Here is a 20555-nt window from a genome sequence, read left to right as displayed (position 1 = left end):
GGTTGTAAGATGTGATAAAACTGTAACAGTATTATTACACAAATTACGATAAAACTGTATTGAATATTGTATGGTAGTTACATGACTGTAGTACATGTATCATTATCTTGGAATGGCAACTCGTGTCAGATCGTTTTTAGTCGTTCGCTTGCGAACAACTTAGTTTAATAGCAAGCTTTGAAAGCCAGATTTGTTAGAGATCCAAAACCTGATAAATGCCGCATTAGCGCAGAGAAAGAGTTCGCGGCGCGGTTTCAGTCCTTGAACTACAATCATTTTCAAATCGATACATAATATGAATATCGTGTTAAAGGGAATAATTTTGAACGAATCGTATATAGTAAAATAAAAAATAAAAGTCCACTATGTGCTACGTCAGTGAAGTGGTATAATTGCGCAGCACAGGTCATTCCAAGTCTGAGTCTATTAATAGATCAGGTAAAATAAAACGACTGCTGGTCAACAATGGGATGTCGAGATTACAATGCACTTTAATGTGTCTTTTGCATAACCTCGTTGATAGCGCTTAACTGATTATAACAACTTGCTTTCAATATATTTTGCTAAATAAATAAAAGAAACTTACTCCCAATAATGTGCTATATATATATATATATATATATATATATATATATATATATATATATATATATATAAACGCATGTGTAATAATACACGTATTATAAAATCGTTATAGAAATATTAAGTAAATAATTTAAAAAATCCGAGTTTTTTTAGAACGAACAATACTAGTTTTTAGAAAGAAATTCAAAAAATTAACACTAAACGTTGGCCTGACTATGTTTTGAATGTATAAGAAATACATACATTTACCACAATATAGTGTGTACTTGTTAAAATAATACACGCCTATTACTGCTGACAGGCAATAATTTGCTTTCTGTTCAATCAACATTTTGATCAATTTGAGCCCCTTCGCCAACTTCCTAATTGATATTCGTGTATTATTCATAGAGGCCAAACAAAAAACTTATTTCATTGTATGAACGCGATTACATTCAGATTATAACACAACGTGATGAACATTATATAACTGTGAATTAAGTTCTAGATTGGTGGCTGTATATATTATTATTATTCTTAATTTAACCCGATTAATCTAAACAATTGTGAAAATTTACACAATAAAATATTCACCAGTTATTGGTCTATGCTGTTTAATTGCTGTATGTTTTTATTAATAATTTAAAGTGGCATAAAGGAATTTAATAACATTAACAACAACAATAATAACACAAGAAATAAACCAGTTGAACGTTCTAACGTGTAGTAGCATTAGCATTACATTTATTAGCATTATAAGTACGACAAACATTTTCGGATAAGAGTTGTAATTTTTTTAGCACATATCACAAAATTAAAGTAAAACATGAGCTGTGCTCGATAAATATACCTGTAATCATGTTTTACTCGAGAAAACTGAGTTCTTTCATAAATTCAATTCGAAAATCCATGGTTATTGTTTCAATATAATTATACTTTCAAATTATTCCCGGTCTGACGCTTCTATTTAACACCCGGCTAACAGCGACACATCTTTAAGTGGATGTATGGATTTGATTTACGTGCCTGGTAACGGAAAATTGAAATCATTGAGAATAAACGAACTAATTTATGCTTCAATAAACTAGGATGTAAAATATTTGATTAGTTTTTGATGATAGTCATCGCATTAAATTTCCATGCTTTTGATGTTTGGTAATGACGCTTTTTTATCAATCTGTGCTTAATAGTTGTTTTCATGTGAACGACTCATCTGAAACGTACGGGGAATGTTCGCATCACACGTTTTATTATGGTGATACATTTTTTTCTATTTATGGTTCAAAGCCTTCAAGTATTTAAAAGAGCAGAGTATTATAAGTTCATGATATTGCATACAATACGCAATGTACAGTAAGAGCTTGGGCAAACCATTTGTGTCACCTTTAATGTAAAGATTTAACATTGACAGACTCTATCTGGTTATTTAAGCGACACATATTCTAAAATAGGTTTATATTTACAGCAATTCATTTTGAAATCCGTAATCGCAACGCGATATTAAGTTCTAGTTCAAGAGTAAGTTCGGAAGCCACCACCAACCGACCTATAGAAAGAACAAGCGAAGGCAAAAAGCATTGTTACATAAAGAAACCGATACCTTTCTGTTATTTGGAGAGAAAGACACCGCCCAACATGTTCTTAAATGACTTTGTACCGATTGATTAAAACAAAACATGATTTCATTGATATGATGTTTCACTTGATTTCCTACAATTATGCAATCATGCACAGGTTTTGACTTTATATGTTTGTATTATATAATTAGGCATTCAGCTCGACATCAATACAGACGTTAAGCTGACAATGTATACAAGTGAATTATCAGCAAATATTCTGCAAGCATATAAGAAGATTGTTTTTCCTAGCTCGTTCTCCAGTTTAAGGTATCATAGAAAAAGATTTTTTCACTTCATACTTAAAAAGCATTCTTACTTAAAAATTAAAATAAATATTAATACGCCAGAAAATGAGGCAATTTAAATTTGATATTAGGATTTCATTGCAGTGTATAGTTTGTTTGGCTGCTTGTTTTTTATACAAGATATAGGCGTTGGGGAAAAATGTTTAGGAATTTTAATAACATCCGTTTGTACAGTTGTTTTTAAGCTTTAATATATCAAGCGTGTTTTCAGTGTTTTCAGGTAGTTTTTTTGTTGTTGAAACGGTTAAAACGAAACATATGGTGTTGTTGTTTGTTTTTGTTGGTGAACGACATTAACATATTTTAACCAATGAAATACATTAGAATTGTGGTGAGTTATGTTGCGGATGTTTTTTTTTGCGTAAATGCAATCTGAATCCCACCCATATCTGTACGAGGTGTTTAGCCAGATTTTAATATGTATGTATCAATATAATATATTGATGATAATTTAAGCATAGCTTTAACGTCAGCGCTCAGGTCATAACCACCAGCGCTCAGGTCATCACCGCTAGCGTTCAGGTCATCACCGCTAGCTTTCAGGTCATCACCGCCCGCGTTCATGCAATCACCGTCAGCGTTCACGTCATCACCGCAAGCGTTCAGGTCATCACCACCAGTGTTCAGGTCATCACCGTCAGCGTTCAGGTCATCACCGCCAGCGCTAAGGTCACCACCGCCAGCGTTCAGGTCATAATCGCCAGCGCTCAGGTCATCACCGTCAGCGCTCAGGTCATCAACGCCAGCGTTCAGGTCATCACCACCAGCGTTTAGTATTATGTCCTAGTATTATTCGAGGGTAACGGCTAAACAGACATGAACTCCAATCCGGACTTATCAATGTAGTGTAATGTATCTTAGACGACACTTTTAAAATCTGCATTTAATACAGGTGCGACATCGCTTGCAATGTTATTTGGTCACCGTATTCATATTCTTTAGACATTCGCGACAAATATTTTCGTGGTTGCTCAAGTATTGAGTAACACCAGTTTGCTCCACAAATCCTATTACCAAGTACGGGTGTATGCCCCCAAAAAAGGTTATTACGTCTTGTCTAAGCGTTTTATCCGACCTATGTATTCCATATTGGCTTAGGTGATGTCGTCAAGTTTTCAAGCTGGGACGATTTTGTTGTAGGTATGCAATACTGTTTTCTACGTAACCGTTGCTTGTTGCATGCACCTGTTGATGTACACGAATATTGTGTGAGGTTGTTTACGTGGCACAATTTTTCTTCCGAACGGGCAGATTGTCCTGCTCGAGCAGATTCGAGGACGCGATATTTAATGTGTACATGTTTGTTTTCAAAGATCGCTCCTGTATCACACCATCTACTGCCCATATTCTCCTATTCAATAAACCATTTTTCTTATAGCGAAACAGTCTACAATATTATTAATCGGTGTTTTGTTTGACATCTTGTGAGCTCTGTCATTTCGGCTATTTCACTTTAGTGTTGCGACTTTTGCGGCATCTCATAGTTTCTTTGTTAGCATTTTGCGATTTTGCTTTGAATTTTTATTATAAGGATCCCTTCCATAGTAAATTTCATGCGGTGACTTCCATGCTCGACATTCTTTTTTGTCATTGTTTTATATACGTTGATACTCTGGTAGCTGTTTTTTCTCAGTTTAAACCAAAGCTATCAGCATGCGTCAAATCGTATGCAATCTTTTGCTTCCATGTTTTATGTATCATTTCAACCTTTCCCTGACTTTGAGGGTGATAAGGGCGAATTTTGCTAATCTGTATATTGAGAACTTTCAACAACCGTTTTACTTCTCCATCAAGTTCACGTCTTCTTTCATGCTGAATTATTTTGGTTTTATCAAATTCTGCAAATATGCGACTGAAATGTTAAGTGATTACATCGGCTGAATTGCTAGGTATAGCTCGTGACCACACAAACCGACTTAATATATCCATTACGCTTAAAATGAATTTACACTTTTCTTTATAGTATATAACTGCATGTCTCTGCATATTGACGAGATAGATTTGAAGTATATCGTGCACAGAACTGCTGCACACATGCATTACAGGTGCTTTTTAAGAAAACTTTGCATTGCTCTTCTGATAATGCGGCAGTTTAGCAATAACTTGCTTTATCTTTGCCTCTGAACCTTCAGTATATCATCGTTTTAAAAGATGATATAACCTTCTCACAACAATGCCTTTACTTTTATGGTAATTATGAGTTATAACTTTGCTGCCTTTTGATTCACACTAAAGCTCTTTTCCCTTTTAGTACATTCGATTATTTTCAATCAAATAAAACCCTTTGTATCTGTGAAATCTTCGCAGTGTAGATTGTTCTAAGGGTGTCATTTCTGCAACCGGTACATGATACGTCCCGCCCGATACCAGTTCGAACATTATCCTATACTCTGTATCGGACATAAGCCCACACGTCCTCCAGCCCTTTGCTAGCGCCATCGCAATCAGCAACAGCGAACATATCAACCTTAAATACAGCATAAATATCATGTTAGTTAACAACAATCAACTAAAACTATGTTAACGGTTCTATTTAATTGCTTTTACTAAAATGTATTACCAGCGTTAAATTGTTGTAATATTTTTAGAATACCAGTTTTCGAAAAATCTCAAAATACGGACATTTCATTATCTATTATAAGACCTTAATCAACAGCACTGTTTACCTAGCTTGACATAAAAGTACACTGTATTATATTATTCCAATTAAATCGTTATTGTTACGTCGTCATTTTCGCTGCACCGTCCGATCATATGAGACCTTTATTGTGCGCTCCCTTATTCCATAGCAAACGACACATATTTTCCCCATGCGGTCGCACATGTAATAAGCATTGGGTAATACGATGGGTGGACACAGTGTCAAGTAAATTTGTCAAGTACTTTGATAATGATTGAAAAACTCTAGATGCTTTGGGGCTGACCCTCGTACCCCGTAATCTCAACATTTTACAGTATTGTTTAAATTAAGGTATCGCGAGCCACGCGCACAGAGTTAAAGGGCGAATACTCTACTGATTGTGTCGGAACAGTAGTCAAAATCTGCCACCGGGTTGAATACTATCGATTGTTTCCATTGGCTTATATAATACAGATCGCGTGATAACGAATTGCGACGGCACGTGCGCTTCATTGAAGTAGCCAATGAAAAAACTATAAAGTATTTTATTCCGGTGGCTGCATTATACTTCTGCACCGACAAATTCATTAGAGTAGTCACGCTTTAACGCTCGCGATACGTTTATTGGCGACGTCGACGGCTTATTATTTGACGTCATGGATGTCGCAACATTTCCGCTAAAAAATTGAATAATTACAATATATGCATTCAGTAATTAAAATATATTTTGCCATATATAAGCGATATTTCACCGTGGAATAGGAAGGCGATGCAAAGACGATCCTTTTGCATTGAAGATTTCTCATTTTTCGCATATAAACTTTATTACAGTATGCTGAATCCATATAGGAAATAAATAATGAAATCGGTTCTGGTCTCGATGTATTAAGGAAAATACTAGTTGCGACAATCTTACGTTTTTTTTCTAAAACTTATACTTTTCATGTTAAATGCATAATACAGTTAAACCATTGAGTAAATAGACGGGATTTATGTACAAATTTAAATACTACGTTTAGAGACTATTGGCAACGTCTTAAAAATACAAGAAAATGACCAACCACAAATATTGCACCCGTGTCCTACGTTTTGAAGAAATTAAATGTTCGCCTCGAATAAGAACAAGTCATTTTTAGCGTCATTGTTTTTATTTTTGTATCGCCTTTCAAAATTCAAATATCTTTTTTTAACAGTAAAAAAGTCAAAATTCACTAACAAAGCTCATGCAAATCACGTAAACTTTATGTATATGACTTTGCAAAGCTTTTTATAAAACCAGGGTTTTTATGCAGGTATGCTATAGTTATCATGATTAAATAACACGAGCAATCGTGGTATTGTTATGCCCTACTAAAATCAAACATAAAAAAGAATAACCTCAATATCAGCATTGATGTCTTCATGGTTCTTTCTCTAGTAAGTGTGCCAAAATGAAATCAAAGAAAAGGCAACTGTTGGATAAGAAGACTTCATACCATTAAATCATACTCGCGAATCGTGACCTGATCTTGTAGAAACATGTCTAAACTAAATGTCAACCGGATGGACGATCTCTCATTTTGCTGCCATTTTTTAAATACATGGAATTGTCTATAAAAATGATTGTTAGCAATAAGACTTTCGTACTCGAGCTGACATCTGAACATCTGTAAATTCGTGACATCATGTTTGTGACATCAAAGCAGGTGCGGATCAAGGGTTTTCGAATGGGGGTGGGGTGTAGGTCAAGTTTTACAGGTGGCGGATACTTTAGTAAAAATTTGTTAACCCTAAAACGGTTGATAGTAGCATATCCAATTTCATGCGCCGCAGGTAATTTTTTTGGCATTGGATTTAAAAGCCCTAAATATGCACATTTTAATTTTTTTTTTCTTGCTGATTAAGGGGAGGGGACGCACGCGGGTAGGGGACGCACGCCATCGCTCTCCTAAAACCGCTCTTGCAAAGATCCCAAATCGTTCAAGGTAGCACCAAAACGACACATTTATTTCACAACAGTTTAACAAACTGTGAAGATTTGAAAATAATCTGGTGAAATTAACATAAAAGGAATTTAGAAAATGACATAAATATATTCCGATTTCTATGAAAAATTGTCGTTTGTATCTTATTTTTGTCAATGACAACAGTAATGTATGTGTCGCTTAAGAGACTTTTTTCCGCTACTAAACTTATCGCCGTACAAGAATATTGAATTGACACAGACCATAGTGCACGCCTTTCTTCATATTTAGGAAGGAAAATCGGATAGCATGTTCAGTTAACTGGTAATAACGACCGACACGGAGTCCTTGTCATTTGAGCCTGATTACTAACGTTGGTGTAAAGCCGTTCACAGAGTTAAGTGAGCTGTATGCAGAGATAATTTCATTATGTGTTTAGTATCTGGTGCATTGCGCAGCTGCACCCGAACGACCAACCGTTTAAGAAATGAACCCGTAATTCATGGAAGTTTTCATAAAAAGGCATTGTCCTTTGCCAGCCCCATAATTAGCCAAAGAGCTGAGCACAGAGGTTGGGACCAGAGGTCCCGGTGCGATCCTGGATCGATTATTCTATCCAAGAACATTCGTCTTCAATCGCTAATGCAAATATAGCAAAGCTGTCAGTATCCAGCAGAAATACCGAGGAATTAACATTTGTTCTACCCAGACGGTTCCTGTAAGACTGACCTTATATAACCAACCTTGTCGAAACTGCCTTAAACCTAAAACAAAAACTTACGGGCACCTCGCTTTTCCGATTTCCGATCAAGTTGAAACAAGGATTTTTGTCATTTTTGAATACGACTTAACGTTTTTTGGTCGGGAATGAATAAATATGACACAGCAGCCGACAATAATGGACAATACTGACCACAACTGACCAAATCCGACAATACTAGCTAAAAACTGACCATTCTGGTGGAAGTCGACCAAAAGAACCTCGTCGGGTAATCTAGATCAAACCTGAAAGTGTTAGTCATTTTTACTTCAACTTTTCATTTTTTACATGACATACACAGGTGTGCGACATTTAACGTTAATGTTGCCACATATATCGTCAGTTGAAATATTTGCGACATTTATCGTTAAAGTTGCGACATATATCGTCAGTAGGATTTGCGACATTGATCGTTCCTTGCGACATTTATCGTCAACTTTGCGACAAATCTCGTAGCCTGCGACATATAAAGGCGATGCGACATTTAACGGCGCTACACTCAACCATTACAGTCAATGTATTGCTCTATTTATGTTGAATTAAAAAAAAACACATCTCTGTAAAACAAAACGGACAAAATAAAATGTGTTGTAAGTTTTCATATCGATCATTCAAACACAACGACGGAATACAATTATTCTGAAATGCTTTCCTTTCGAATAGTGCGACTGACATTAGTGTTAACAAATTACGCATGTACTTGATTTCTTTTTAATGACCAATGTCTAAGTGTTAAAATTAAAAAAAAACTGTAAATGAATCCTTGCAAGCTTTAACTTTTCTGGATATTTAGAATTACCAAAATGGTTCAGACAACCAGTCAGTAGTTTGCATCAAATACTATACAACAACACGAAATGCCCCTAGATAGTGTTTACTTGGTATAGTTTAACAACTTGTATAATTCCATCCCTCCTAGCACTCCATAACATCCACAATGTTTATTTCAAAGTATCATCCCATTTAGTCATTTTTTTATTCTGATGAAGTTGTGGGACCGCATTACCAACCAAACCTTGGTGTTTATCGCAAACAACATAAATGGGTGTGTCATTAAAATTATCCGTTAACCGGCACACCTTGTCATCACAACCAAAACTGATAATTCAGAAAACAGCGTCAACAAGTCAACAACAACACGTGATCATAAGTTGACTTAAACATAATCAAGCATTACACTGTATGCTTTTACAAGTCATAGAAGTGCTGTTAAAACAAACGTGATGTGACAATATGACAGCTATGCTAAATATATGACAGTATTATAGTAGAGTTATTTGTAATATTGTTAGTCCTACATCTCGTTAAACGCTTGTGATAGGTTGTAAATAACGTTATGATATACACTTTCCTATAAATATTTACTTATTGAATAACTTACTATGTGGTTAGATTGACAGAGAAGTAAAAAGAGTCATTTAATAACTATGTAGAGGGTATGTGGTTATAATGTGGTATGTAAACACACACAAAAGAAAGCAAACACAAGAGTTTGCCATTTTAGGCACTATGCTATTTATCATTTTTTGTAAGATTAAGGTTTAAACCCACAGGTATATATGATCATTTACATGTGTCTGTGTCACACATATCGGATACACTGTGTTATCGTATTTCGCATGTTTTTTTTAAAAATATGTATATGCATGATGAATTGTAATTAAAGTTTAAAACTATCAGGAAAAAGTAAACTTTCCACTCTATACCATGTAAACATGCACATTGAAAGTGTGCGCATTTCGCAACACTCAACAATAGTCAACATTTATAATAAACAGAACCAGTCAAAACCAGTTCTTAAACGTTCAGGGTAATTAAGTATTTGTCATTGTAAAGTTTTCACAACTTAAGGGATGTTTAAACATCAGCTCTTATCATACATCTCTAGACATAAAGATACAAATCTAAAAGATATATACATTGTTGATGCAATATCTAATATCATCATCATCATCCTTATCATCATATAATTAATCATCAATCATATCACCATCACAGTAATGTTGCTTTATTAATGTCGGTTATTGTCCAGACTCTTACATGATGGGATGGTTAATTCACACAACCCAACAAGGATTGATTTCCTAACACGCTATTCACTACAGATATCGGGGAACATCTAACAGTCAAAGCGCTGAAGGCACTGAAGTTGTTCGCTATTACATTATCTTAGACGCAACTCAGTTTTCAAAATTATGTTATAGCTTATTATATCGCTAGTTTCAAATGAACACAACCCATTCAAATGTATGAAGAGTTTGTCTTAAAGCACAGGTCGAGATGTGTGTGCACTGTTTATCCTCATATTTATGTTATAGAGATAACTTAGACAAAATAACAACAATATGTCTCTTTTTTTCGCAATTTGTTGCACTGACAACCATCTTTAGAATTTTGGTTGCCTTGCTAAAAATAACAAGCCTAGAATCATGTACATGTTGTGCTATGTGTATCTAATACTTAATCTATTTTCTTTAAATTATTGAACAACAATTTTGCCGAAATGACAGACTTTTCATGCATCATGTGTTGTTGTGAGCCGGAATTGAATCATTTCCTAGGCCTAATTGATCCACAGTCGCCAATATGTATTCTTTGTTTAATTGGATTGAGTTGTTCAAGCTTTGAAAAAGCTAGTTGCCCTGCTTTATAGCCAAACTTTAAAAGCGATTTTGTTTATTTGCCTTGTCAGTGAGGTTACTTTGATGTTATTTTCACTATTATCATTTTTTTTCAAATCATTATTAAAAAAGATAATTTAAGCTTCATTTTGGTAAAACAGAGCTTAATGCATATGCATTAATTGTCATCCCAGTACCAGAGACTCTCTTTTAACGAAAAACAACATAAAATCAGAAAGTGTCGTCCTTGATTAGCTTCTGTGCATTGCAGAGGCTAATCAGTGTGCACAGGCACATCTTATTTGACATGCATTAAGCCCCGTTTTCCCAGAAAGCAGCCAATATGTACAGATTTCAATGATAAGCTGGCCAATGCCGTCGCACAAGCTGCTACATACTAGACTGGCCAATGTCGTCGCACAAGCTGTTAAACACTATTGATTACATAACTAAAAATCCGAATATTGCAAGATTCTGAGGTAACCAATAAAAAATGAATGCTTTTGGTAAATATTAAGCATATTATCAAATCTACAAACCTGGAAATTATAAGAATACCATATTAAAATAGCTACTAGATGGTGTTCTTTTTATACTTACACCATCTTAGTATACTGAAGGAATTGACATGTCATCAACCAATTCTTTTCATCAAGATAAACATACACAGCTGAGGTAGTATAAGTGCAATCACAAAAGGTAATTAAAGTGCCATCAATATCAGCATTTTCAGCTTTAAGATATTTTACAAACTTACTGACAACAGTAAAAACAGTAGTAAAACTGAACATATTCCTTCTGACACCAACACATTCCATCCATCAGGTGATGCTTTACTATTAATATGCCCCACCTTTCTCCACTGCCTGCTATAACTGTCTGGTATTTTTTTACAGAAAAAAGGTGGAAATGTTAAAAAAACTGCCAGCAATTAGTGTATAAAATAACTGACATTGACCCACAGGTGAACAGCGGGAACCACTCAACATTATTTATATTGTTCTGAGCTTGTTAGAACAGATAGTTTATTTATTTGATGGACAATTGAAATCTCAACAAAGAAAAGTTATGTTTTTGTAAGGGACTGAATACATTGATTTACCTAATCTGTTTATAGTTTGATTAGATTGATAAGATAAATGTATTTAGGTACTTATACATTATTTGAAGTAAAATGTTCAGCATCAAAATACATGAAGAAAATCTTGAAATGAAAAACAATCAACAACCGCCTCCCCCACTAACCTCCAGAACTCAAAACAAATAAGCACAAAGCGCCAATAACAATTATGTTGTAAATATGCATTAACTGCTTGATTGAAATACAGTTAAAATACAAATGAATTAATTGCCCTAAATAAAAAATGTCAAGAGAAAAAAGGAAAAAAACTTTTTAAATGGAAGCATTTACCCTCTTTAATAAAAAGTGAATTAACACAAATATCCCGACTTTTAAGATTTATTGTCAACCCTGACATTTGAAGAAGTACAATTATGTAGGAAAGTGAACATCTAATTATGATGAAGTACATATAAGGAAGCTTTTACTTTCAAGCCTCTGGAATCATTAAACTTTTTGTTTCATTGCAATTCTCGAATAATTTATTCAAAAACTTCCTTCTTCAAATTTCAGTGGTGTTTTCTTTAAGAGTACCTTTCCCTGAACCAGCAAAATAATACATGCAAAATCTTTTAAAGAATATCAAGTTCAAAACACATATTGTTTTATTGTTTCATCATTTAACAGTACGTGTCAAACCAATAAAATACTGGGCCAGTAAGCTCAATTGGTAGAATGCAGGACACATCTGAGTATCACACAGGTTCCATACCAGGCCCGTTGCACCACTTTTGTGGGAATAGGTCGTGAAATTTCGTCTATAGCCCTTTTTACCCTAGCTCGGTTTCAAGCTGGGCAGCTGTGATTTACTCTCATTAATATATTCACGCAGTACTCAACCATCTAACACAGAACACAGAAAACAAGCCTAGAATCATGTACATGTTGTGTTATGTGTATCTAATACTTTATCTATTTTCTTTAAATTATTAAGCAACAGGTTTGCCGACATGACAGACTTTTAATGCATCATGTATTGTTGTGAGCCGGAATTGAATTATTTGCTAGGCCTAATTGATCCACAGTCGCCAATTTGTAGTCTATGTTTAATTGGATTGAGTTGTTCTAGCTTTGAAAAAGCTAGTTGCCCTGCTTTTTAGCCCAACTCTTACCAACTTTTGAAATTGAGCTTCCTGGGCTTAAAACTACTGGCCCCAGGCTAAGAGGCAACCACTAAACCTGTAAGTTATTCATAATGTAAGATCTGGCAGTGTATTGAACTCATTCTATTTGCAAGTCTGAAGACATTAAAGGGACCTTTTCACGTGTTGGTAAACTGAGAAAATTGAACGATTTAATAATTTTGACAGTTCTGTTGTTGTCGTTCTATTTTTTCATAATACGATTTTTGCTTATACATATAAAATATAAAATACATCTCTCATTGTATGAGCAAGGATGACCGAGTGGTCTAAACGATAGACTTTTATTCCAGGGGTCAGTGGTTCGAGCCCAGTTGAGGGTTACTTTTTTTAAATTGTTTTATTGTTTTTTTAATGGATCCAATGTTTACATTTATCAATATTAAGCATTTAATGACAAACTGTGAAAAGGTCAATTTAAGATGTTTACTAAAAATGCCACAAGGTAAAAATTTAGAACTAATTGGTTGTTTATTTCATTTAAAAGTGATTTTGTTTATTTGCCTTGTTCAGCGAGGTTACTTTGAAGTTATTATCACTTTTATCGTTTTTTCAAATCATTAATAAAAAAGATAATTATAGCTTCATTTGGGGAAAACGGGCCTTAATGCATATGCATTAATTGTCATCCCTGTACCAAAGACTCTCTTTAAACGAAAAACACCATAAAATCAGAAAGTGTCGTCCTTGATAAGCTTGTGCGAATTGCACAGGCTAATCAGTGTGCACAGGTTAATCTTATTTGACAGCCCCGTTTTCCCTGAAAGCAGCCAATATGTAAAGATTTCAATGATAAACTGGCCAATGTCGTCGCACAAGCCGTTAAACACTAGACTAGCCAATGTCATCGCACAAGCTGTTAAACACTTTTGATTACATACACACACTATGCTGTCTGAAGTGTACCAGTGGAGTATAAACATGCAGATCCGGTGGTTATCGTTCCTAGCGTAGTTAACAGCAGACTGACTTGCAAAACTCCATCTAGCGCGACCTACTAACAAAACAAGCATACAGAAAACCGTCAGGTTTTATTCGCTGAACCGGGCAGTATGCGGGACTTATCAGGCATCGCTGACCATTACAATCACTAGCAGCAATAACATAAGGATCAAAATCAACATTTTTGTCATCATCATCATCATCATCATCGTCATCATCGTCATCATCATCATCATTATCATCATCATCATCATCATCATCATCATCATTGTACTCATGACTTTAACTGCTACTTTATAAACACTGTGTCCATCCTCATCACCATCATAAGAAAGCAGCAGCAACAGGTAAACTTCTTCAAATGAAACGGCTTTAAAAATAATATATGTTGACGACAGTAATTCATAGTATTTATGAATTTTCCTTCTTAAGCATACTTTTTTAACAACCCCTAAGCAACTGGTTTATTTCGAAAATTCGTTAACGCACGCGCACAAGTACTATCATTGGAATACCGGCAAATACATCCGGTATAAGTCGAGTATAAATTCACCAGTGTAGAAGAAACCAACTTTAGAGCTATCCAGGAGTATACTTCATATAACTTAAAGGTAAATAAACACATCATGTTTTTTACTCTTTTAATTCAGTGTTAAGCAACTATATAAATAAATTGATCATCAACTGCAATAATATTAGTTTTCGATAATAACATCGCTTTTATCAGTCGACTATTAACATTCACATTTATAACTAAGCAACAGCTTAGAATTCGGATTAAAATATAATCACATGTATTGGTAAAGAAAATATCATATAAGTAAGATTAAAGCACTGAGGCATTCAAATAATTGTTTAATGAAAAGAGCGTGAATTGGTTTCAAGGATATGTAATATACTGTTCTAAACAATTATCGAAAACTGGTCTAAGTGATACTTAGTATGAGTAAGTTGGGTTTTTTAGTTATAATTATCTTACGTTTTACATTTTATTTAATTCGATTTCATGTTATTTCAAATAAGCCTAGTACTTATATTTAAATTTTTTAAATTAACGTAATTTTAGTTTATGCTAAATTATGCCGTCTAATTGTATACTCAGTGCTAAAATATAGAAACATAACATTGAACGGAATAACCTTTTTCTCACTTTTCCAGCTCGTACATCAACAATAATTTTCTGAGTGGAGAGCGAGACAATTTAACCAATTTATTATAAGATCTCACTCAAGATAGCAGACGATTTATTGGTTAAATCTTACGGTCTCCTGAGAGAATCGATGTATCACGATTGAATTACGTTTTACTTCTATTTGTCTCCCTTTTGAGTAATGAAATAAAAAGTGGAACAGAAATCATAAGTATCCGCAAAATAAGCAAAAACAGAGACATTTAAATTTAATGAAAAACCATAAAATTCGTGTACACACTGAATACATCATAATCATTTATATAACGAACTAACTTCCGGAAACGGCTACTAGGAATTCTTATTTAAAATAAAGTTTTTAAAAATAAAAGTTATTAACGCGTTATTTATTTTCGTGCTATGTCGTTCCTAGTCTATTAGTATAGATGAGTTTTTGTTTTGTAGACATGTCGATATACACACTGATTGGCACGCTTGCGATGTTAGCGCTCGTGATGTCCCAGCCAGCACAAGATATCAGCTCGCTAAAAATCACAGGATGCCAGTGCTTCGGAGGGAGTAACTCGTGTAGCGTCCGACAGATTGGCTACGCCATTCGGGGAAGTGTTAGAGCATCATTCAATGGAGCCTCGGTGAGTTAAAAGGATAAGTACTTTATGTTATAACCTGTTATTAATGAACTAAAATATTTTGTTTTTACTCGCAGAAACTAAAACCAATGCCGAACTCTGTATGGGACATATTTTTTTAACTAAACTATTGTACTATACAACAACCAGCATAAAAGGTCATTTTATTGAGTACCTCTGCCCAACGCTATATAATATTATTTGTGAAGGTCCGATGCACCCAAACGCCACTTAAGAACGCCAGAAGAATAGTATTCGGTTGGATTCTCACATGTGATATACCATCCACTTCCGGTCAATTTGAAGTCAGCTACAACGGCGCCCGGAACCAGCTTTGCGGTATCAGCTTCGATCGTGTCACGCTGCGGAGCTGTTCGTTCGTAGGCCGCCCATGTAGTGATTTCGGCTAAAAACCTCAATTTAAAATGTTTCTTTACAAAATATTCAGTGGCTTCTAATAACATTTAAGTGCATTATTGTGTATACTTCTATAATATATTATCAATTTTCAAAAACAAATTCAACCATTTTCGTATGGATGCATACTTTTCAATGACATGTTGTATTATTTTTTATTAATAAAACGAGTTTGAAATGACATTTCAATTTGATTTAGGACACGTATTTACGCATTTTACTCGAAATTGCTTTACATTCTTAATAGATGCAGTTTATGCTCATATTTGTGATCATAAGGATGGGACACTATACGAAATCAGGTGAGAATGATCTTTGAATCCCCAACATGTTTATTTGTTACTCCGTCGAATAAACTATACATTTTTATCGAGTTCTAAATATTTGTCAGTTTGCAAAAAAGCTTGACCCCCTACTGATGCGTGCATATTATGCTTCACAAACATATAAGACCGCGATCATCAAATTCAATACAAAGTTAAAAAGTTATCAAAATCCATGTTTAAACTAGGTAACTAGTCTTTAAAAAGTAACGTTAAAAGGTAACTTAATTTGCAAGCCTAGTATCGTTTATAATCAGACTCGTATGAATGCCACTAAATATGACTTGACCTACAATTTTCATTAGAAACGTACATAAAATTGTGATCCTGCGTTCGCATTGGTAATATGAGTCTCTCTCTGGAAAACAGGGTTTAACACATGTGCGTGTATTGTCGTCCCAGATTGGCCTCTAAAGTCCGCACATGCTAATCAGGGACAACTTTTTTCGCGTACCGTAATTACTCTATGTTTTCGGACACTTAAAAATAATTAATTTTTTTCGTGTCCGAAAACTTAGATACGAAAAATATTCACAAAATACAGGTGTCCGAAAACTTAGAGTCGAAAATTGAAGTGTCCGAAAAAAGCGCCAATTATATCAACGACTACCGGTAATAGCACGCGCTTATAAAATACCATGCCGTATACAGTACAAATTACAGTTATATATGTTTGCACTGCATTTCAAATAATTTTAAAAGCTTAATTTATTTGACAGAAAGTTACTACAAGGTTGTACTTTGACCAACCAGTTCAAAGATGAGCATGTAATGTACCGATACTCGCTAGTATGAACCTGTAATCAACGAAATAAAAAAGGAAACTATAAATTATTTGTTTGTTTATTTCCGATAGTTGTTGTCGAACACCTTCCATTGTTCGTAAAACTTGCAATCCTGGGTGCATCACACTTTGAAGCGTTTAGTATTTGGCACAGTTATTTTACTGAGAAGGGGGAGTACCATTGCGGTAGATACTTTAACTGTTAATTGGCACTACCCCCGGTAATTGTCATAACGCTTATGCTATCGGGCGAAACCATTGTTTAATACCGGTTTACAAGGTTATTTACCCAATAACGCAAATGTAATGGTCCGTTGCCCTCAGGCATGCGCCTGCCAGGTTTTATAATGTTAATCTGGTTGTAAAACCCCATGATCGAAGTGTCATTAGATATCGAAAACAGGGCCGACATTTGGTAAAATAGCGCTGTAAAATATACTGTCCGAAAACTTAGAGACATTAATTATGGACGAAAACTCGTGTGTCCGAAAATTTAGAGTCACGAAAAATAATTATTTTTGCTAAAAAAGGGGTGTCCGAAAACTTAGAGTGTCCGAAAACAGCCATGCGCTTCTTCCTTGGTATGGGTGAATAATCACCTAACAATGCCCTTTATGGTGAGATGACCTGGCAGCCACCGCATGTGAAGCAATGGAAGTCTGTGGCCAATCAGTGGCATCGGTTAAATCTATGGGTTGTCAAAGAATATATTAAAATCGTTACTTTTTGTTGTTATAAAAGAAGAAGCCGTTGAAAAAACTGGCAATTTCTGCTTAAAAATCATATGCAAAGTATTAATATTGATGTGCCCCGCACATTGTTGTTGTTAAACAGTTATCGATTTGTTCATCATATACATGTAACATTCATTATTTTATTGTACTTACCTGTTTACTTTATTACCTGAGCTAAACATTATCCAATTCATCTGAGTGTCCACAACTCCATTATTTTGTTGATAGTAACAACTCACAAATATATTTTTACCTCATGAGCATATTGTATAATCAATCATTTAGGCAAAATGTAGAGTGAATTGTGTTAACTTTTCCAATGATTTTGTCGTTTCATATTTTACACTTGTTGTTTGATAAAGATTGTTCGTGTGTTTTAAATATACGACGCTATTCGCTCAAGTTTTCCATAAAACTAATAATTATACAGATAACTGCTCAGTGTTTATTGTGAAGCACTGTATTTTACCCTTTAAATCCAATGTTATTGTCCGTAAGTTTATGTTTGCAAACATGTGTTCCACCATTTTGTCTTGAATGCTGGGACGTAGGTTAAATTCTACCTTATTTGCATCGTCTTGTCTATTGTAACTTGCGGAGAAAACATGGAAAGATCATTCTCTATTATGAATTCGGTAGGTTTTACTGTCAAATATTGATTGTTTAAGTAATTTTGATAGATTGTTATCAATTTCCAATATGGCGACTGTTCCTGTCCGTTTCCTTCTGGTATCCATGGAGCGCGTTCAATAAATGGGTTATTTTTGGGACTGGGCGTTCTTTTGTTGGTCATAATTTGAACGTTATTTTTGGGACTGGGCGTTCTTTTGTTGGTCATAATTTGAACGCCCTTTTTGGGATTGGACAAAAACGGATTTTAAGTGGGTTTTATTTGGTCTTTGTCCAGTTTGGGGTTTGTGCCCATCCATGGGTATAAAAGGAACGGTTTCCCCGGTTCAGTCAGTCTTGAAACCCATATTACATAAGACACACGTGTCGCATAACATCTTAAGCGAAGGGAAATATAATAGTAACGGATACGAATATTATTAAAGTACGTTTTATTGACAAATCTGAATAAGAATAAGAAAACTATTTCATTTAACTGTAATTCCCTTTCGTTCTTTGCTACTTTTTTATAGATCTAATTTGTCTGTGTCATTGCACTTAATGTATTAGTGGACTGTAATTTTTAAAAAGACGACGTGGTCACTCAAATCAATAAAATACACTGTTGATTGTTTATATTTATATTTTGAATTTTTACGCTATATCACAAGCCATTAAATGGCAGAGAATTAAAAAGTAAAGCGTTAAATTGACTTGTTTTTCATTTATATTGACGATATGAAATAACAATTACAAGCCCTATAGAGCTGGGCCCTACAATATGCTACACACGTTAGAATTATGTACAAATATGTCACGTAAATCATTTTGTGATAAGGTATAACAAGGCACCATGGGTGACTTTATCTATGTATGGCGTAATAGTATTCAGAAAGATGTTGGTACGTCTGCGGGGAGAAATAAGTTACGTACTTATAGATTGTTTAAACAAGATTGTGTGATTGAACCATATGTTAAGTCATTTCTATCTCCTAAGTACAGATCTGCTCTAGCTAAATTTTGTTGTGGTCCCCTTAAGTTAGAAACTGGAAAATACGAAACATTAAGAAAATCAGCGTGTCTGTCCGATATGTAAAGTATCAGTTGAAACTGAAATACATGTTTTAATTGAATGCAATGCCTATCAAGTTTTGAGAGATGTACTAAATAATAAAGCTTATTATGTTGAAAATAACTTTGTCAATTTTACCAAACAGGAGAAGTTTAATTGTGTGCTCTCCACCACTGATTTAGTCAATATTACTGCCAAAACCTGCTATTTAATTTTAAAATATATGAATAATTTGTTGTTCAGAAATGTGTATATAGTTCTATAAGGATATGTCATGGCTGCATAATAGAATTTATCATTTATAAAATAGATATCTAATACACTATACTATTAAGTTCCGGGTTAATACTTCTATAATTGTATTCATTACATATTTATTATTTCTTACATGCACATGGTTATATATCATGTGCAGCAATGACGATTCCTATATAGTTAGGTCAAAATCTATCGCTATCCCTTATAACATAAGGGTAATAAATCTGTAGTGCTTGGTGACAGCAAACGGTTGTTGTATCAAGATATGTGGAGTTATCCCCCTTTGCAAATAAGAAGTAGATAATCTTGTCAGGGTGATCTAAGTATTTTTTTTACTGGAGTCTTTTGGTAAATATACATAATTCAGATTATTGATATGGGCATCATAAATATTAACTGCTTCTTGTCTTAAAAGAAATATATTTTATCACTGTCAATAATGTAATGTTTCTTATCTGAACATATATTTTAACTTTAATACAGAAGGTCACTGCCAACCAGTCCACTAAGGATCTAATTCTAGCTGGTATTTGCTTTTTTTTTTTAAAAATTAATATGCGCATTAGTACATGGATTTACAATATTCAGTTTTTTAAGATTGTGTATTGTTTAAAGGCAGTTGTTTAATCAAAGGTTGGCAATCTGGTTTTTATTATGTATAATAGAAATCAACACTTATGATAAGAATAGTGATTTGTAAATTTGTTACATATTTTAAAGATGTCTTTACAAATCTGTAAAGATTGACCATGCATGTTTGTCATAATGTATTGTATCTGTATATATTGTACATGTCATGGATTAGACAATAAACTTGTAAAAACCTATCAGAACACAATCGACCTCGAGCTACCACGTGCAATATGTTAATGTTTGTTGTTGCTGTGAAATCTAGAAAAGTATGAACTTGATTACAACAAATAGCAATTACACCTGTACATCC

General features: G+C 34.2%; 1 long non-coding RNA gene across 1 annotated transcript; it reads left to right on the top strand.

Moving 5' to 3' along the window:
• Positions 1 to 14059: 14059 nt before the first annotated feature.
• LOC127862976 (uncharacterized) lies at positions 14060 to 20347 on the top strand. Its single transcript, XR_008040884.1, has 3 exons — positions 14060 to 14247; positions 15231 to 15418; positions 15625 to 20347. It is a non-coding gene; the product is annotated as an uncharacterized LOC127862976 (long non-coding RNA).
• Positions 20348 to 20555: the final 208 nt, after the last annotated feature.

The sequence above is a fragment of the Dreissena polymorpha genome, chromosome 16 (genome assembly GCF_020536995.1).
Source record: "Dreissena polymorpha isolate Duluth1 chromosome 16, UMN_Dpol_1.0, whole genome shotgun sequence".
NCBI classification, from domain to species: Eukaryota; Metazoa; Mollusca; class Bivalvia; order Myida; family Dreissenidae; genus Dreissena; species Dreissena polymorpha.
Note: the sequence above shows the minus strand (reverse complement) of the source record. Positions and strands in the feature narration are given on the sequence as shown.